This window comes from Ictidomys tridecemlineatus, chromosome 4, assembly GCF_052094955.1.
Source record: "Ictidomys tridecemlineatus isolate mIctTri1 chromosome 4, mIctTri1.hap1, whole genome shotgun sequence".
NCBI lineage: Eukaryota > Metazoa > Chordata > Mammalia > Rodentia > Sciuridae > Ictidomys > Ictidomys tridecemlineatus.
Window position 1 is genome coordinate 164,833,340 of NC_135480.1, and position 18,861 is coordinate 164,852,200.

At 41.0% G+C, this 18,861-nt stretch overlaps 1 protein-coding gene and 1 long non-coding RNA gene across 26 annotated transcripts in view; one reads left to right on the forward strand and one right to left on the reverse strand.

Annotated features, from left to right (window-relative positions):
• Positions 1-18,861, reverse strand: part of Elavl2 (ELAV like RNA binding protein 2) — a 152,696-nt gene that overhangs the window by 117,561 nt on the left and 16,274 nt on the right. For 5 of the 25 annotated variants that reach the window (XM_078047723.1, XM_078047717.1, XM_078047714.1 and 2 more), the window contains exon 1: positions 10,086-10,641. The exons of 2 other annotated variants lie outside the window; for them this stretch is intronic. The gene's annotated coding sequence lies outside the window, so the exon portion shown is untranslated. Of the gene's footprint in view, positions 1-1,042; positions 1,132-5,535; positions 5,834-5,895; positions 6,121-6,638; positions 6,660-7,045; positions 7,165-10,085; positions 10,644-18,861 lie in introns of those variants that run through there. 18 more of the 25 variants (XM_040285878.2, XM_040285880.2, XM_078047716.1 and 15 more) reach the window with 13 other exon arrangements.
• Positions 10,786-14,823, forward strand: LOC120889822 (uncharacterized). Its single transcript, XR_013438148.1, has 3 exons — positions 10,786-10,808; positions 11,890-11,929; positions 13,984-14,823. It is a non-coding gene; the product is annotated as an uncharacterized LOC120889822 (long non-coding RNA).

Consider the following 18,861-nt stretch of genomic DNA (forward strand, 5'->3'; position numbering starts at 1 on the left):
TATATCCATTTCCAAACTGAAATCTCCAAGTCATAACTCTCAAAACCTCCTGTACTTTGGCATTTTTCTTTTCCTCCATGGCAGAAATAAACGCATGATGGTTTATTATTGAGCTGGGGGTTTAGCTCCGTGGTATAGATAAGCTGCATAGATGAGCAAGAGGCTCTAGGTTCCATCCAGAACACAAAGAATCACTAAAAGTAGTTCCTTATAATCACAGTACACTGAAAGCCAGAAACTAATCTATAGTGTCCACCTATTACCACCATTTCAGACAGTAAACATTGCCCAAAAATGCTGTACTTCAATATACTATTTACCCAATTCTTGAGATGGGGGGAGGGTTTACTTACATACACACACTGGTTAAGAAACCAAGGGCATAGGTAATTGAGTCAAAACCACATGCAGGTTATTTCAGACTTCCAATCTAGTATTTCCTACCTGGTGCTGCTAAATTAAGAATTTCAACCTATGTGACAAAACCTACTGAGGCAAGACAACTCAGCAGATAAACTGGCAGCGCTGTGCTCACAAGAAGAACTTACACATGTAATATTTGTTTACAAAAATAGGATAGATTATAAAACAAACTACGAGAAGCCAGGCAAACTTGGAATCATCCCTACGAGAAAGCTTAAAGGCCCCCATCACTAACTCAAGGGCAAACAAGAACCTAATGGCTTCATCCTACCAGTTAGTGAAAGACAACTCCTATTTCTAAAGCCTTGTTTTCCAAACAGAACCCCATTTTAACAAATCTTCAGAGGACAAAACTGTAAACTGTATAAAATTTTCTGTGCATGTGCATCTCTCTAGGGAGAGAAGAGCTACACTTAGATTCCTCAATATTAACAAGTTTCAACTTTACGATGACTCTATAATAAGGGGATTCAGGAAAACTAAAAATTCCAAACACTCCCCACCCCATTGTCCTTAGGAGGTAAAAATCAGTCAAATTGTCTACCCAAGCTTTAAGTGAATTTGATACTATTAACAATAAGTGAATGAAATAGAATCCCACCCTGCGTGAATAGTTTACCTGTTTGATGTTTGTGAAAATACAGACTTCTGTGATATTTCACTAATGTCCTCCTTAAAGTTGCTGAAATAATGAACAGCCCACACACAAAAAAAAACAAAAACCTGGAGAAAAAGAAAACTAGTCATTTAGAATTCAAATTTCCTTTTTCTGATACAAACTCTTAAGTCAAAGAATAAAGCCTTAAAGTATTAATCTAGCAGTATTAAGTTCAATGAAAGAAAAATACATAAGTACCTCAACCTAGAAATCTAAAATGTACCTGGTGATAAAGCAAAACCATCAATGTTTTTTAAAAGTGTTTATTGTTTTTTCATAAACAAGTCTATTGAGTCTTTTTGTGAAATAAAGACTCTTTAAAACTGCGAAAGAGGGTTTTACCCGCAAATCTTATCTGTTATTTTCAGTCAGAAATTGATGATAGAAATCAGTAGTATAATTGGATAATAGAAAAGACTAAAAAACAAAAGAAGACAACACCATAGTTGACTTGCTGTTAATAAAGCAATCTACAAACTGGTTTGGTTTTAATCCCATGCCACTTTCTTGGTTGTTTTACCTATTCTTCTCCTTCCCAAAGCCCCTATTCTTCTCTGCATGAGGATATTTTACAATGAATACCTATGCATGTCATAGAACTACTCAGCAACATTCAAAAGAGAAACATGTAGTTTAGAGCACCAGTGAAAGTGATGCAGTCTAACCCAGAGCTCTGAGAAAATAACACCCTTTCCAAAAACAGATATATTTATAACGACCTATCTCCAGAAGTTTAGCATTGGTATTGAGGGGAAGACACATATAAGAAAGCATCTAGCATAGTGTTACTCAAGCAAGAGCCACCTTTTGTTTTGCATGATACAAGATTTGAGATAATTTCTTATTTCCCTTGAAATAAGATTCACCTAGCGACCTTACTAAAATGAAAGTTATGTTGCCAATCAGCCAAATCTGTTAATTTTTTTGTGAAAATTTTCCCCCATACTTCATAAAACCTAAGATTTTTACTATATCAGTTTCTACTTTTAGATCAGAGTCCAAAAGTTACCATTTAAACCATAATAAAACCTGCACTTTAATTTGAAAAAGCCTTAGAGCAAATATTGTCTTTCAATTTCGTGCCCTCTGCTTCTGCTTAGCAAATTTATATTACCTGAAATCCAAAAAGAATAAGCAACTAGTACTGTAAACCAGCTAGGATCTCGAAACAAATCCACAATAAATGCTCTTCCCAAATTAGAAACACATAAAATGGCAGATTTGGCAATAAATTACAAAATATGGATTCTGGGAATAACCAGAACCAGTGAAGACTTACACATGAGTAAAATGAAACCCACCAAAACATTCCATGCATTTTATGTCTTCCATACAGCTGGGTGTGGCATCTCCACTGCACAAAGCCTGCTAACAGTTCTACAACATATCACCAAAACAAAATACAACTGGAAAAGCATCAAACGAGGATAAACTACATAATCTGAGGATCCCAATGCAAAAAAAAAAAAAAATGCAGGGTCCCAGGCCAGGTGCAATAGTATGTGTCTGTAATGCCAGCTACTTGAGAAGTTGAGGAACGAGGATATGTGAATTGAAAATACAAGGCCAGCCAGGACAAAGAAGCGAGAGACCCCATCTCAAAATTAATAAGGGCTGGAGATGTTGCTCACTGGTAAAGTGCTCCTGAGTACAATCTCCATCACTGAAGAAAAGAAAAAAAGAAAGGGTCTCTTATTCAAAAATTCTAAAGTATTGCAAGATGGGGGAATGTACAACTACATAGGTCACAAGCCCATAAAGAAGCCCCGTCTCTAACCAAATACCCATGCTAACTAAAATTTTTTAAAAGACGAAATGTAGTTGCTTACCATGGTATCTAGCCTTTCCAGCAGAATATCTGAAACAGAAAGAGCTGGGATGGACTGCTATGGGCAGGTTTTCCACAGGGTGGCACACCACCCAGGCCCAGTATCATCCCACCTACACAATCCCTACAATGCTGTGAAAAAAATAACCTGACCAGGCTAACTAGGCTACATCACTTCCCTCTCTCACTTCCATGCAAATATTATAAGTGAAAAAGGTGGTAGAAAGAATGTGATGATGTGGTAGATTTAATAGTACTTAAAATGAGAACAAAAGCAATGACCTATCATGCAGACAAGAGATCAAAGAGGTGAATGGTACCTTTCTTTGGGGGAAAAGAGTTAAGAATAATTTGCCATGCTCTTGTGCCATGCTAATGCCTGAAAAGCATCACAGGTTTAAAAAAAATTATTTCAGATAAGAAAAAAGATTGATCCTAGCTTATTAGTCTGGGTTTTCTGGATGGTTCTGTCATGTCGCTGAAGAGAACTTGAGACTTGCATCTGAGAAAGCATTGTTTACAAATCATATTCATGTTAACAAGTAAAATTCCAAAGGCTAAAAGAGCTGAAGGTGATTACAAGGATTCAGCCAGAAACATCTGTTTTTCTGGCTGGGGTAGTATTATTCAAGAAATGGGGTAGTATTATTCTTCCTAAAATTACTAGGAGCTGGGTCTTAACTAAAACCACAGAAAAAGAGACAGGATCTTCTTTCTCTATGAAAGCAGCGGTGTTAAACATGACCAACCAACATACCAAAACCAAAAGGAAACTACAAGGTGTCTTGGGTCTTGAAAGGGAAACTATGGTTCTTTAGTGACTAACAGGTAGGCTGGCAGACAATAATGATCAGCACAGTTTTCTTGTTCCACAGAAGCAGCATATCCTCAAACTAAAATTCTCTGAACCTTAGAGCTGTGCATATTCTTGCCCCAACAGCTGACTTGAGGATTCCTAACAGCATACACCACACAGTGGAGGAAATACCTAGAGGTCAGAGAGGAAACAGGGTCTTAAATGCCTAAGGTTCTGTCTTTGAAGAGGAAAAAAATGTTTACTCCCCAAAAGGTGGCAGCACAAAGTTACCCAACTAGGTTAACAAGAAGCCCCGTTTAATCACAAACAATAAGGAAAAGAAGAGAGGAAACACAGAAAATTGGATATAATGGTTTCCTCATAATCTAATTTTTTTGTACCCATCACAGGCCTGTGTTTCCCAGATGTTTTCTTCCTCCTCCCTTTTCCTCCCTCCACCCCCATTTCCAAGAGAACTTCTCTAAGCATACCCCCCCCCAACCTGAGCAGTGTTCAATTAACATGCCTACAAACCTTCCTAATAAAGAACAGCCCAAATTAATGCAGTAACATTTAGGTCCATTCAGCAAGATAGTCACCATTTGTATACCCAGAGGGCCAGAAGAAAAAATAGATCCAGAAGAGTTTTTCCACCAGTTCACCAAAATGGAAACTCCAGGTCAGCTTCCACGTGAAGCACCACCTTGCATAAGAACCAAACTCAAAGGACTCTGGAAAACAATTCTTGAGGAAACGGCCTTCAAGGGCAACTAAACAGTATTTGAAACAAACAGATTTTACTTAAGGGGATTAGGAAAATTACCCCCAACTAGCATTCAAATGATTTTAAATGGACTTTATTTACCCTAAGTTTTAAGGCTGAGCTACATTTTTATGAAGACAAAATGATTAAGGGTAGAATCGCAGAAAAAAAAATAAGTGTTAAAAAGCTCTTTCGTCCTTGGCATTACATCTTGGCATTGCTAAGCACCTTCTTTGGTGAGGTAAAAAGGAGGATAGGTAACTGGTAGCAATTCCTCCTTTTCCCACATTTTCAGAAAACGTAGAGAGAAGACAGCAGATGAAATATTTTACCATAAAGATGGTATTTAAATATTTACCCTATTTTAAATTATCATTTGGAAGGCTACAACTCCAGGTGAGAAGCTCTCACCTAGAGGCATGGTGTTGAGCTCTGGCCCTCAAGGATAACAAGTAGGCTTTTCCGTGGAAAGTGTTTGATGGTCATTGTCACGACAGCTGGAGAAGCACCTGCGGGTAAACCGAGGTTTTTTTTTTTTTTGTTTTTGGTCTTCCTGCCTCCTTCAATCTCACCATCACAGAAACACTTGTAGTGCACTGGAGCCACAACTGGTGGAGTCCCCCTGGCTGAACTGGGAGAACAACTAATCCAACCACTTCTAATGACTGAATCCCTGAGCCTGCTGGCCGGGCACAGCGTCCGTGCTTCCCGCGCAGCGCACGGACCGCGCAGACCTGAGACGCGACCTCCCGTGGCTGCGCCCGACCTCCTCCTAAGGCGCACTAGGGAAAAATCATGCTCCTGCCCCGAGCGCCCACGGCCTCACGCCACGTTCGGCACACCGCGTGGCTGCTGCAAGTCTCCAGATGTCTCCGGAGCTCCAAGGTCCGCGCGCGAGGAGGCGCCGTACTAAGTGGGCACACACCAGACGCTAAACACCTCGGTGTGTTCGGCAGAAGCACGCAGTGCCCACATCCTCCCACGAGGCGGGGTCGCCAGTCCTCTACAGGAATCCTGCCCTTTTTCTAGAAAGCCCCCCTCCCCCACTTTCCCTCCAATAGACTCACCTGCGTCTCGGCGCAGTTTGCTTCTCGCACTACACGCGGCCGTACCCCGGCACGTCCACGCCCTGCACGTTTTCTGGCGCCACTGGCCCAGCTTGGCTCCCGCCGCCCCCAACCAGTCGGTGCCCACTGTAGGGGCGGTGCCACCTCCCGAGGCGCTCTGTGCCCTCCACTCCCGCTGCAAGAGGCCGAGCTCTAGGAACTTCGCGGACACAACCTCCGCCGCACCCACCAGCGTTTCCGAGCCGAGGCCGTACCCAGTAAGGAGCCGCGGTGGCGTGCACAGCCTTTAACCTCCGCATCCAAAAAGCACCTAAGGCAAAGCCCAGCCGCCGTCCCTGCCCCCACGCCCCCTGCACTTGCCTGCTACGACTCAGCGCTGCAGCTACTAGGGCTCGTGCAGCCGGGCGACAGCACAAGCCGCGGAGGAGTCGCTCCGGGCGGGTTCCGCGAAGAGGCGGCGGCAGCGGCGGGAAGGCGGACTGGAACCTGGCGGAACCCCGCCCCACCCGCGCCGAGCCACCGACCACCCTCCTCACCAGGCTGGCTGCTGCCTCAGTGACGCCCCGGCGCCGCTGTCCCGCCGTTTGTAGCGGAGCGGGGAGGAGGGGCTTGCCTGGAAGAGCGCCAGGAGGCGGGGCCCGCGGCGAGTTCGCCGCGCTGCGGCCGCTGCCGGCGCGTGCCCCGCCGGGCCACCCCGCCGGTCGGTGCCTGCGGGGAGACGCCGGACTGAGCCGCTCAGCTCGGTCCCTCCGGGCTTCCGATTCCCACCAGGCTCCTCGACAGGGTTTCACTAGACCGTGCGGAGAGAGTCCCGAGCCCAGAAGCGGCCAATTCCAGGTGCAAGTTTACAAACCCCGAGGCTCTGAGCGCTAACGCAGAGTCAAAGCAGCTCGCGCCAGGGTTACTTTGGTATATATGTGTACTGTGTACCATATCTACGTATACACACACATTTTGCAAGTAGAGTTAAAAGGCTTCTTTCCCCCCGCCCCCACTTAACAACCAAAAGATTTTGTCCCTCGACGGGAAACTAAGGCCTAGTCTCTGCTGCCCCTCCCTACCTTTCTCGATGGAATCTGACATTTAAATAAGCCCCCGAGTACCTGTGAGGGGTGCTATACTCTGCTTCAAATGCCAAGTAGGAAATCCTGCACTCGACTGTGCGTCTGTCTTTAGCCACATCCTTCCAGTGCCCCCCACTAGAGCCCCGAAACGGCCAACTCTTCACCGAGGGGGCGTCCCAACGTTGCCTTCCCTAGACCCGCCCCCTCGCCCAGCTCAATCCTTTTTACCCCAGAAAAACCTGTGCCTGTCAACCCATACCTGTAACAGAGTCAAAACCGATCCCTGAGCCACGCGGCTAGAGCACGTTTTTACACCTGCTCGGCCGCTTAATCATTAGAGCACCTGTCGTACTGGGATTTTATTTTTTTATAGCAAAGGCTTTTTTAACCCTTCCCCCTAAGTTAAAAAAAAAAACTACGTTTAATATATAACCTGTCATACCTACCTGAAATTGCAAGAGGTAAGAGAAAGGAACTGAGCAGTGGGCGACTGAGTAGCTGCAAGAACGTGACCGAGGTTACAGCTTCAAGGGCATGATGCGGGTTTGATGCAGCAAGGTCCGCTAAGGGCGCCCAGCGCTCCCCGCCCCCACGCGACGGGCGGGGCGGGAAGGGAGGGAGGAGGATTTCTCTAACCCAGGGCGGGAGTGGGGAAGGCAAATTTACCCTCTTAAGCGAAGTCAAATCAGGCATAGTAAAATAGGGACTCGACCATGGGCGAAACAGAGACAGGCCGTCCCTCAATTTTGGGAAGCCAGACTAGGAACACCGGAAATAGCTAATCGGTTCTATATCAGCATTTCTGTGTCATCCCAAAACAGATCTACAATTAAGTGACCTTAATTGACTTTGTGTAGGTTCCTGGGAAAACTACTTAAAGTGCCTGAGCTTCTTTGACCTCCCTCTAAACAGTTAATTATAATATTCCCCTCCTGGGCAGGCAGGATTGACAAGATGCCAGTTTTCAAACGTTAGGCGAAAATGGGCCTACCTAATTTGCCAGTCCAAACCCAAAACTCTTAGAAGGTTCTACACCCTACTTCCCGAAGCTATCTTCTTCAAGTTAGGGGAGACATCTCTCTCAACAATTTCCCAAGTATCCCAAAACACTTCTGTCTAGTCTTGATTTTCATGTCGAACTCCAGAACAGGTTAGCTTTATAAAGCGGGATGCCCAAGCACTAGGTTGGAAGAGGGAAGGAGAAGCCATTAAGGGCCCGCTGTTAAGACAGACTCAAGGAACAACAGAAAAAAACTAAGAGCAATAGTTTTTCTTTAAAAAAATGAATCCCATGAAAGATGACTTTAAAACACTTGACCTTTTTTTGCGGAATTTTTTGCTCAAATTCTGACAGATCTCTCAAATGTCCCATTAAAGAAGCCATTTTACAAAGAAGTCTTATGGACCCAGGCAGATTTCCTACACTTCCGTTTCCCAAAACACAAACACCCTTTTTCTGACCTTTAAGAATTGATTTTCAATTAGGAAAACAATTTCTTCGGCTACTACTTTCTACTCTGTACTACTCCCTCCCCCATTTCATTTTAAGCCTACGTTTAATAGGCTGCAGTCAATACTGTAGGCCTATGAAATAAAACATATTCATCTCTCATCCCCACCTTCCTGGGGAGAGGTATAATAAATAGGGGTGTGGAGAAGCACTGAAGGTGTAGAATCTTAACAATCTGAATGTTCATGCATGGGTGGGGGCAGGGAAAGAAGCCATGCATTTCAGGGAGGAAGTACAGAGACATCCATCCCCGTCCAGCAGTGTCAAGAGTAAACACTAAATGGTTGACTATTTCTCTCACCCTCACCACAGTAAAGCCAGACCTGCAGCTTAATTACAAGAGAAAATACCCGGTCTCCACATCAGTTTTGCTAACTGGTACTTGAAAATGGAAAACGGGGAACTTATCCAACCCCCGATTTGCCAGTTGTAGAGCTTTCCTATTAATTCTTTACAGACGTGAAATAGGTGGGTATGTAGCAACGTGCTGGGCATAAATTAAGCAACAATGGCCACATGAGGTCCTGTCTGCCGCGGAGCGCCCAGGGTGGGCACTGCCACCTTGTCATGGCTCGCCCCCACCATCCTTTGACAGAGTCCAGTCTAGGGGAGGCTGGCAGTGGGTTGGCTTTTCCAAACTAGAGGGTGGGTGGGGTGGAGAGCAGGAGAAACTAACCTCAGCCGGCTGTGTACATTTTCCCATCCTTTGCCTCAAAGGCACTCTCACTCACACACTCACCCACACCCCTTCGTGCCAATAATTTAAACTTCTCTTAGGCAAAGCCAGCACCTCGTTCCATCCACCACCACCCCCGCCCTCCCCGCCCCATAAACATCCTTCACCTTTCCCATGTCTACCCGGAATTCGCTTTTTCGCAGTAGAAAGCCAGCTGGTTTCTCCTAAACCCTGAGAGATCACAAAAGTTAAAATGAACCTTATGCCTGTATGCCCAGCTTCTCATTCCCAACCATCTTTCTCACAGCGTCAGTTTAACAATAGCTATTCGAAGAAGGGGAGCGGTAAGGAGGGGGTGAGGGCTACGCAGCCGAGTTGGCTCCTGGGGTGGCTGCAAAGCCTAGCGGCTGCGAAGGGGTTCCCCCTTTCCCCGAAGGCGAACTCAGCCGCGTAGGACCAAGGACAGGGCTTGGAAACCACTTCCCAGCGACCAGCACAGCGAGGTTCCCAGGCAGCCGCCACTTCACAGACACAGCTCCAAGGATCTTATTTACGCTTTTCTGAACAAAGGGAATCTCATATCCGGTACAGGCTTAAAGATTCCGCCCCAAATTGACTATCTTCTTTTAAATTTGAATTACGGTAATTGGCGTCTGTGAATTAGATCCCGCATACCTAGCAAAGATGAGTTTTGACAGCTTCTCACCACCCCAGCCCCAGCCCAGCACCAGCCCTCAGGCGGCATGTACTTTTTTCAGTCAACTACAACTCGCTGCCTGTGCAGCATCTAAATTCCATCTAGCAATCCCATCTCCCCAGCACATGCTATCTGGTTAATGCAATTAAGCCAGTTTTTTTTTTTTTTCCTCTAGTCTAATCTGTAAGTCCGGGCTTCTGATTCCCTTTAATGATACTAAAGCTTCTTTGGTCCTCCGGTTCCTTTGCGAAAGTAGAGGCATGCATCCCCCCTAAGTTATCCCTCTCTTCCCACGAAACGAACTTCCAACCTCCATCCCGAAGCTCACTCAACATCTAGCCTCCCATTGTACCCCTGCTCTACACTGGCCACATTTACCACTTAAGTTTCTGCCATTAACATCCTGGAACATTCAGTATGTTAAGCATGCGTCCACTGTCTTTTAGTCTAGCTCTCCAGAATTAAAAAGCAGAGTAATCGCTTTGAAATGAGGCAAACATGTGCAATTAACTTCATATTCTGTATTCCGCTCACTTACAGGTTTTCTGGATTTGCCAGCACATCGCTGCAACTAATGATTAAAGAAACCAAACCGAAACTTACCTTTCTCCCTTAAGGTTTTTGTGTATGTGTGTTTTTAAAGTAACGGTGCAGTTCTCCCAATAAGGATGAGCAAGAAGCTGCTGGATAGTTCTCTTAAGACAGCACGAAACCTAAACTGTGCTCGGCTTAAAAGAAGCAAATAAAAAGAAATGCTTTCGACCCCAAAGTCCAATGCTAAAAGAAATGGTGAAAAAAAAATATGAAGGGGAGGGGGAACTTAAAAAAGAGTTTAAAAAGACGGAGAGACTATCCTCCTATTGCCGTTCAACTAAACAAAAAGGGGCAAGAAAAACAAACCAAGGAACAAAGAAAAGAGACGAAAGAACGTTTTGGTTTTTTTTTTCAAAAAGACGATGTCTTTCTCCTTGTTGCTTTTTAGTAGGTCGCTACAGGAGTAAGCTGCTGCATCTCTAAGTGAGAAGAGAAATAAGGGGGGAGGACGTCTTAAAAGGGAGGTGGACTGGACCACAGATTTATAGCACCGTATCACCAACCCCTTCTCTGCCTCCGCACTGCCGTGTGTGCAGCTGCTCTGCCAGGCTCCTATCCCGGGCAGCACGCGCGGAAGTATACGCCGAGTCGTGCCACAACGCAACTTGCTTATTGCTCCAGGTTTCTGATTGGTCCAGTTGCCCCCATTGAGTCCGCCCAGAAGAGGCTGCGTGATACGATTGGCTACGAGCTTGTGTCACTCTGAAGAGCTCAATGGAGTCCCGTTTCAAGGTAAGTTGTGCGGGGAGGTACACACTTAACACAGGCGGCGAAGGGAAATGCAAGAAGCAAAAAGAGATGGGGAGAGAGCAACGTGGGAGGGTTGGAACTGTACTATCAGAGTTTGCGATAAGGCACGATCTCCTTTCCTCTTAAATCTTTCTGCTTCCGAAAGATTCATTTCCTTTGCCATCACTGCTACATCTTTGGCATATTTCTTTATAACATTAAACTCTCTGTCCGGTATGTATGAGTCATTGAGAGCTCACTCTCTTTGATCTGAGTGAAAAGGATGAATGTACATCCATTACTTGCCCGCATGCCTTTTTCAATTTGTGTTCCAGTATTCTGTATGAGATATTAGGCAATTGTATGTATTTCTCTATTTTAATATATGCATGTTGCAGATCTCTCTTTTTAAAAACACATTCTTTAGGGCTAAGAAAGAAGTAAAAAAAAAATGCTTTCAAATAAAGCTGCACAGTTTGAATTAGCTTTCACTTCATTTCAGAATAGAAAAGGGTAGAATAAACATCCTGTCCAGGAAAACAGGTACTGAGTAGAAATAAGATCCTTGACTTGAGGGTGTATGATGACTCTCAAAAAGAACAGTTGTATATAAAATTAGAATAAGCCACTCTTCTGCATTTGCTGGCAGTACAGTTCTTGGACCACACGTGTATTGCTGACAGTAAAGATAGTTGAACCTTTACCAAGGCTCTTTCTCTGAAAATTTAGAAAGTTTAACCAGAAGACCAAGTGCTGTCAACATTTCTACTTTGTAGATGAAGATTGCTTTATTAGAACCCCATATTTTATTAACATTCAGGAGACTTGAATACAGTGTTTTATTCATGACATTTATTTCTTCTTCTAAGTGCAAGTGAGATTCTTGGGATTCTAGTGATGTATAAGTAGAGACGATATTCACTTGACCTATGTTCTTTCCAGCCAGAATTTCTACTTTCAATCTTGAAAGGTAGTGCCAACTTCCTAGACAGTACTTACATTTCTTAAACAAACAATGTGCTAAATCTTCTCTAAAGGCACATGCCTTCTGAACAAATTCCTTTACCTGTTTATTTACTACTAGTCGCTGCTTTGAGAATGCCGGGGAGAGAGAGAAGGCACAGGTAAGAATTAAAGATTGCAGGAAGGTGGAGTGTCATGGAGGGGAAAAAGAAAGATGGTAAGAGAGCAAAATGATTTGGAAGTGAGAAGTAAATCAGTGTTCCTTATGAGTGTCCTTGAGTGTTGATAAATGATTAATGGCAAAGAACAGAGGATCTGTTTATCTCCTGTATAGATGTGTATAACAATGTCTGAGTTCTGTTACTTTGCATAACAATCACAGGGGGTTGGGAAAGAAGGCCTGAATAAGTTATTTTGTAATTAGCATTTATAATTATGATTCCCTAACCCCCATCCCCACTTTTTATATAACAACAGCACCTGGGGTCTTAATTTTAATTTAAAACAATTCTCTAAACCTGGGTAAAACTCAGGGCAAGAAGAAGGAGAGGGGAAATGCAGTTTGAAGAAATGGAGTCAAAGGTCTAGAAAAAAAACAGATCATACCTACGTATAATAGATGTATGAATAACAGAAGACTGGGCTTGTTGTCATCTCTTCCTTCAACCTCTCCCTGCACCCCCAGCTCAGTACGAAGAAATAATTCTGAAATAAATACAATTTGGGTAAAAGTTTATACTATTTTATTTCATCAGACTTATCTGTGAAGTGAATTGTCTTTTTTCCTTTTTACCATGCTTTTAAGTTGCTACCACGTTAGTTGCATGTGCTCATGTAATCTTAGTACTGTAAAGAAAATCTCTACCATTATATTATATAAATGCCTTCTAACTAGGTGGAAACTAATGCTTTGTTTTACTTTTTGATGTAAGTACATGCTTGTATGTAAATGTGTGTGTATGTGTGTGTTGAAATCTCCACTGGAAAGACTGGTAGATTACAATGCTGTGTTTTCCAAAAGAATAGGGAGATCAAAAGCTATGAGTGGTATGAAGTAATGAAAATCTAGCATGTGTGTTATGTAAAGATACTACAAGGAAAATTATAAACTTGTTTATTCAAATACAAAATAATAAATTCTGTATATTCAGTATGTGTGTATACACATATTCTTTTTCATTTTAGTCAGAGAAATATTTTCAAAATATTGTCACCTTCCACATGTCTTTCCTCTACAGGTGAAATTAATTTCAATTATTTAAGAAACTGAAAATATCCTAAAATATTAATTTATTTCCTAAATAAAACAGATGTTTTAAATTTTGAAAATCTTTAAGTGAACAGATATAACCATAAGCAACATGTAGTTTTCTAACTTTTAAAAAGAAAAATTAAATACAACCATTTTTTAAAAAAATTATATCTGGATATAGATTTCACTTTGAAATTCATTTGTCATGGTCTGAAATATTAACATGTACTGTACTTCTTAAAACTAAGGAAGGCTATGTGCAAACATTTCACTCTAGATTAAGCAAAAATGCAATCAACCCTTCCTTCAAAGAATTATCCACAGCATCTGAACTTGCATTAGAAAAGCATTTAAAAGATATCTGTTTTGATTAAGACATGTTAGCTCTGACATATCTTCAAAGTCCTAGGCATTATTTTGAATTGCAGCAGAAAGAAGAAAGATTGAGGGAGCCACTGAAAGCTTAGGGAAAAGTTTGATGTGGATAAAGTTGCCAAAAAAAAGGGGGGGGGTTTCTCAAAAGCTGAAAAGTGATGAATTCAATTGAATATTTTACTAAAGTTTCTTTGCAAAATAACAGCCCCTCTCAGGGATATTTAAAGCTATTGTGAACAATTTTGTTTAAGATAAATAACCCACTCACATTAGTTCTTCTGAAGGTGGGGGAGAGATTTTAATATTTTATAGAAAAGGGTTCTATAAACCACATGTGAGTTTTTTTAAGTAAAAAAGAAGTAAATGAGCTTACAATGTTAGGCTCAGAGTGAAATTTCTAAACAGTACACCTTCTTAGATGAATGAAAATATTTTGCATTAGTTTGTTGGGCAGATTGGGTGTTTTGTTTTGTTAATGTTGGGAATGTAATGTTTAATGCCTGCCTAAGAAATATACATGTTATGTAACCTGATAATTACCCTTTTATTTATTCTTCTGAAAGTAGTATGTTAACTTTCCTCCTACAGTTTAAAAAACAGGAAAAGCTGTAGAGAAAACTGACACCAATGTGAGTTTAGACCCTGGCAACCCGGTAAGAAAATAAGGCAGGAATTAGCACCATGGACAGAGACCAGCAGACCCTGCCTGCATAAAAGTTTACTAAGCCTGGTACAGTGTTTTCTGTCCCTTCTTGTGAAACACGGAAACAGCATTTCTTGGCTTCACTGCATTTTGAGGAAGACACCCTCCTACTCTGTAGAAACACGGACTTTGTTTTGACTTTGTTAGGACTGGGCCATATGACCAACCACCGCCGGGAGAGTTGGAGCCCCGAATTCACAGGGCACCTGCTACTGTCATCCTCTTTTACATACATTTCGCTTGCCTGGATGAGCATGGCTTTCATCAAAGTGCTCACACAAAATAAATGCAAATCCAGGTAGTCTTCGAAAAGTCTGATAAACCTCCAGAGTTTTATATCCTCGAAATTACCAATGGGAAAGGATGCAAGACCGCCTGCCGGATCACACTTGTTCCCCTCCCCCAGTATTATCTGAATTCTTTTCATCCGCCAGGCAAAGGGGCAAAGTCCTTTTCATCCAAAGGTGAGTAGCGTCTAAGACTATTTTGTAAATGACCCTTTATATTGCAAACATTTCCATAAGGGACAGTGCCAGGACGGCAGCAAGCAGGATCAAACATCCTTTACTTTCTCTTTACATCATGTCTTTAAACTCCTATTCCAGGGAAAAGACTAAAGACGCACACTCAAACGAGATTTCCTCCTAAATTCTGACGTTGCCGTTTACACTTAAAGACATGTGAATTATCTCTTATGTTAAATAAATAAATAAATAAATGTAGTGTGGCACAAAACCTTGCAGACCGGTCTAATTTGTCACTCCTTCCCCTACACACACACACACACACACACACACACACACTTTTTTTATTGGCAAAATTTGCATGAGTCTCTTTCTCTTTTAGATGGTTTGCCTGCAGATATTCAGACTAAGATCTGTTGCACGTGCCCCAGACGTCTCTGAAAATATATTTGCAGCCTCGGATAGATGACCATTTACGTAAAAGCTCCTATGAATGTCCTCGGATTTTCCTCACCTCTTTTATTCAGTATCAGCTTTTAGGAGGAAAAACACACGTCTCTGCTAGCATGCAAAGGGGCATCTAGGCAACCCAGAGAGGGTGAAGAAAAGCTGGAGGTGGGAAAGGGCAAATCAAAGCTGTGTGTCCGGTTCTTTGGTTAAGTGTTAAGAGCCCTCTCTAAGCTTCCTCTCGAAGCCAATACATCTCATGCAAAATTAATACAAGTAATTAAAAATAGCAGTTTCCAAAGTTAAAGGAAACCATCTGTCTCAGCTGGTAGCAATCAGTCTTTTCGCGGGTCCCTTTACCGGGACCTGGAAAGAAACGGTTTTTCTGCTTCCGATGCTCCGAGGCTCGCTCTTATATTGAAGATTTATGTTTCCACTTGTGTGCGATGCACGTCTAATTTGAAATAATAAAGCCGGGCTGAGCAACCAGTCAATCAGAGCTATCAACTGCGCCCGGCACACCGCCCTGCCCCCAACATCCCTCAGGTCTCTAACTCTTCCTCTCCCCACCCCCTCCCTCATTCTGCCTCTCCATCCTCTTTCCTCCCTCCTCTGTTCTCACACACACTCACACTTTGCCCCCCACGTGTGTTCAGATCAAACCCTTGCCCCACAGAGCAAGTGACAGCACCGGGGCACGGTGACAAAGGCAGAGTTTGTATCAGAAGAAGACTGAGGCCCGGGGAGACACCGCGGCTAGAGAAACAGCTGTCTTATCAGCCTGCTGCAGAGATGGAGATGGCTCGAGAGGTCCTCAACAGATAATCACTTGAATAGGTTTGCAATGCGCCAAACTTCACGCTTGATAAGGCCAACCCAATGTAGAGAGCAGCCCAGATCCTGCTCCATTCTGTTTTATCTGGGCTGTAAATTAAGAAATTGAAATTCAGGTGGCAGAGGCAGCAGTCTGCTGATAGACCGCTAAAGTAAACTGTCATTAAAATGCTTTCAGCAAGCAGAGAGGGGGCGCCTGGAAGGGGATATTGTTTGTTTGTTTGTTGTTTGTTTATATGGGAGTAAAAACAGTGAGAGGAAAGAGCCCACGGAGTTAAAAATTATTTGGGGAGGGAAAGCTACAAGGAGTAGAAAAGGACACGGCATATGGCCAGGATTCCTAATCATGACTACCATGAATAAACAATTTCAAAAAATAAACTTTGAAATTGTTTGAAGGTTGGCATTATAGAGATGAAGAAACGATTTTAACCAATGTGGCATAAAAGGGAATATTATCTTTATCAGAGTGGGGCAGTCCAAGTGGATCCCAAAGGGACATCAAAGTTTTCCTTCCATTTTAACAAAAGCAAATCAACAGGGTACAGGAGTTTTCAAAACCAAAGTTAATCTGGCCTATTTGTTGAAGTGACTGGGTCTCAGGAGGGGTTCAGGGTGATTTTTAGAATAGCATAAGTGGCTAACTTCAAAAGAGTCTACTTAGCTACTTATAGTAAAAACAGTTATATTTCAACTCTCTCTCCCCTTTACCCAGGTCATTATAATAGGGTAAGTAAGGAACCCCTCAAATCCAAGTATGTTTCCTGACACCACCTGATTCATATAGCATGTTTTATATCCACCATCCTCTACTGCTTTTATAAACATGAGGTTTGAAATATTTTATGCAATATTTGAATAAATGTTAACCCCCAAATTTAAAATGTAAAATTACCAGCAGATAGCCAGTGATGTTGTCATCTTGATTTACTAGTGACCCAGTACTGTACCTTGTTCTTTGCATTTAAGTGGATTGATTGTTCATTTGTGCTTGTTTGTGATGTGTATGAGAGGATGTATTACATTTTACACAGCATTTCTATTTGGTCTTAGGAACATTTATACAAAGGTACCTTCAGCTAGCAACACAGTTAATACAGTTTTTTTAAAAAATCAATCAATTTTTATTTTGTTTAACCCCAAAACTTAAATTAATGTTAGAATTCACATAACTGTTGCTTTATAGTGATTTAAATGACTTTCAGGTATGGAAAAAAATTAAAGATAAATTTGTTGGAAGAAGTGGTGAAAACAATTTAATTCTATTTCATGTTTCAGTAATTGTTAAACTATTTTGATATATTAAAAATAATCTTAAATTCTGAAATCATTTGATCAATCATAAGGTGGGAAGCAAATAAATATGTCATTAAGTCAGAATCTCAAAGACATTTTTGTTGAATAGTTATATGTGAAAATCATTTATAGCATGTAACAATAAACAGGTGTTTGTGATTTTTTTTTAATTCAACTGTATGTGTGAATGAATATTGTGTGCACCCTTTAATGAGAAAGAAATTTGTGGTTATGTAAGCTAAGTTTTCCTTTCCATACTGTCATTTTCCATAATGTTATATTTGTTTAAATAATGACTACTATAAAAGCATTTTAAGAAATGTTCTTTTAATGAATTCCAGCATTTTGGGCACTATAATATAATCTTAAGATATTTTTCTGACAAGTCTGATTTTTTTCTTTTTTATTTATTTAAGCAAAGACAACAAGTCTGAATTTTGATATTTCTCAAACAAGCTTGAATTATCAGCTTCAATGAACCCTTAGGCTATAGTTTTATTTTTGTTTTCCTTTATCAATATATACACAATAAACAGCTTAAACTATTCTTTGTTCATATGTGCAGTAAAAAGTTACTTTTTGAAGATGAATTTGCCTAAAAACTAAAAATATGCACTCTCACTAAGTTTTATAGCATGGAATGTGAAAAAAAGATATTTCATGAATATAGCTTATTATAACTTTCCAAAACTAAAAGATAACTTTAAATATTTTCCTGATTCTAAATAAAATGTTTTAGTATGAAATTAATATAAAAACAATTTCTGTCTTATTGTTATCACAAATGAATGATATATCCAGTTTCTAAAGGCATAACAATTTACTGTAAATGATGAAAATGATAAAATACCCAAAACTGTAAAATTTATTTTAAAAAATATTTTCTATTATTAATTCCTCTCTGAAGAAATAAGATAGTATGTACTTAAGGCAAACAGCCTTTCTATGGTATACAAAAGCAACAATATTGGAAGTTTTGAACAATCCAAAAGTTGTAATATTTTTGTGTATAACTTATAATAATTTGATTATCAAAATATCAGACATAACTAATTGTTTCTTTCCAGATGCTATGTTTATCATCAGAGGTCAAATGAGCAATAATCAGTTCCCATCTCTAAATATTTGCTCCGAATTTTTGATAAAAGACTCATTTCAATTTGATTCAAGCACCTTTTGAGTGCTTATCATATGCCAGAATGATAGAATTAGACAAGAGACAATAAAAGCTTAATACAAATCAGAATACTTTTCAGGAAGACCCAGTAAAAGGAAAATTTGGGAGGTTTAAATAGCCCAGTGAATGTACAAAATATTCATAGTATGTTTGGGTTTTGTTATTGCATTTCCTTCTGATTTTTTTGTACACTATTTCTATAAGTTTTTAATAGTACAGATTGTCAAAAAAAAAACCTATATTAAATAGACACTGTAAATTTACCGTTCTAGGAGTTACAGTTTTGCAAACTGTTAAGAGCCTGGGCTTTGACTTCAGATGTACGTGGATTTGAACATGACTCCACCACTGTAGGGCCTTGGACAAATTACTTTATCACTTCTAATCCTTGGTTTCCTGATCTATACAATGATAATAATAATTATCAATTTAAGTTCACCATGAGTTTAAATGTAATCATAAGTTAAAATAATCAAACTTCCTAGAATGGAGGAAGTACCAATACAAGATAACTATAATTATGGAAACAAAATGATATCTTAACA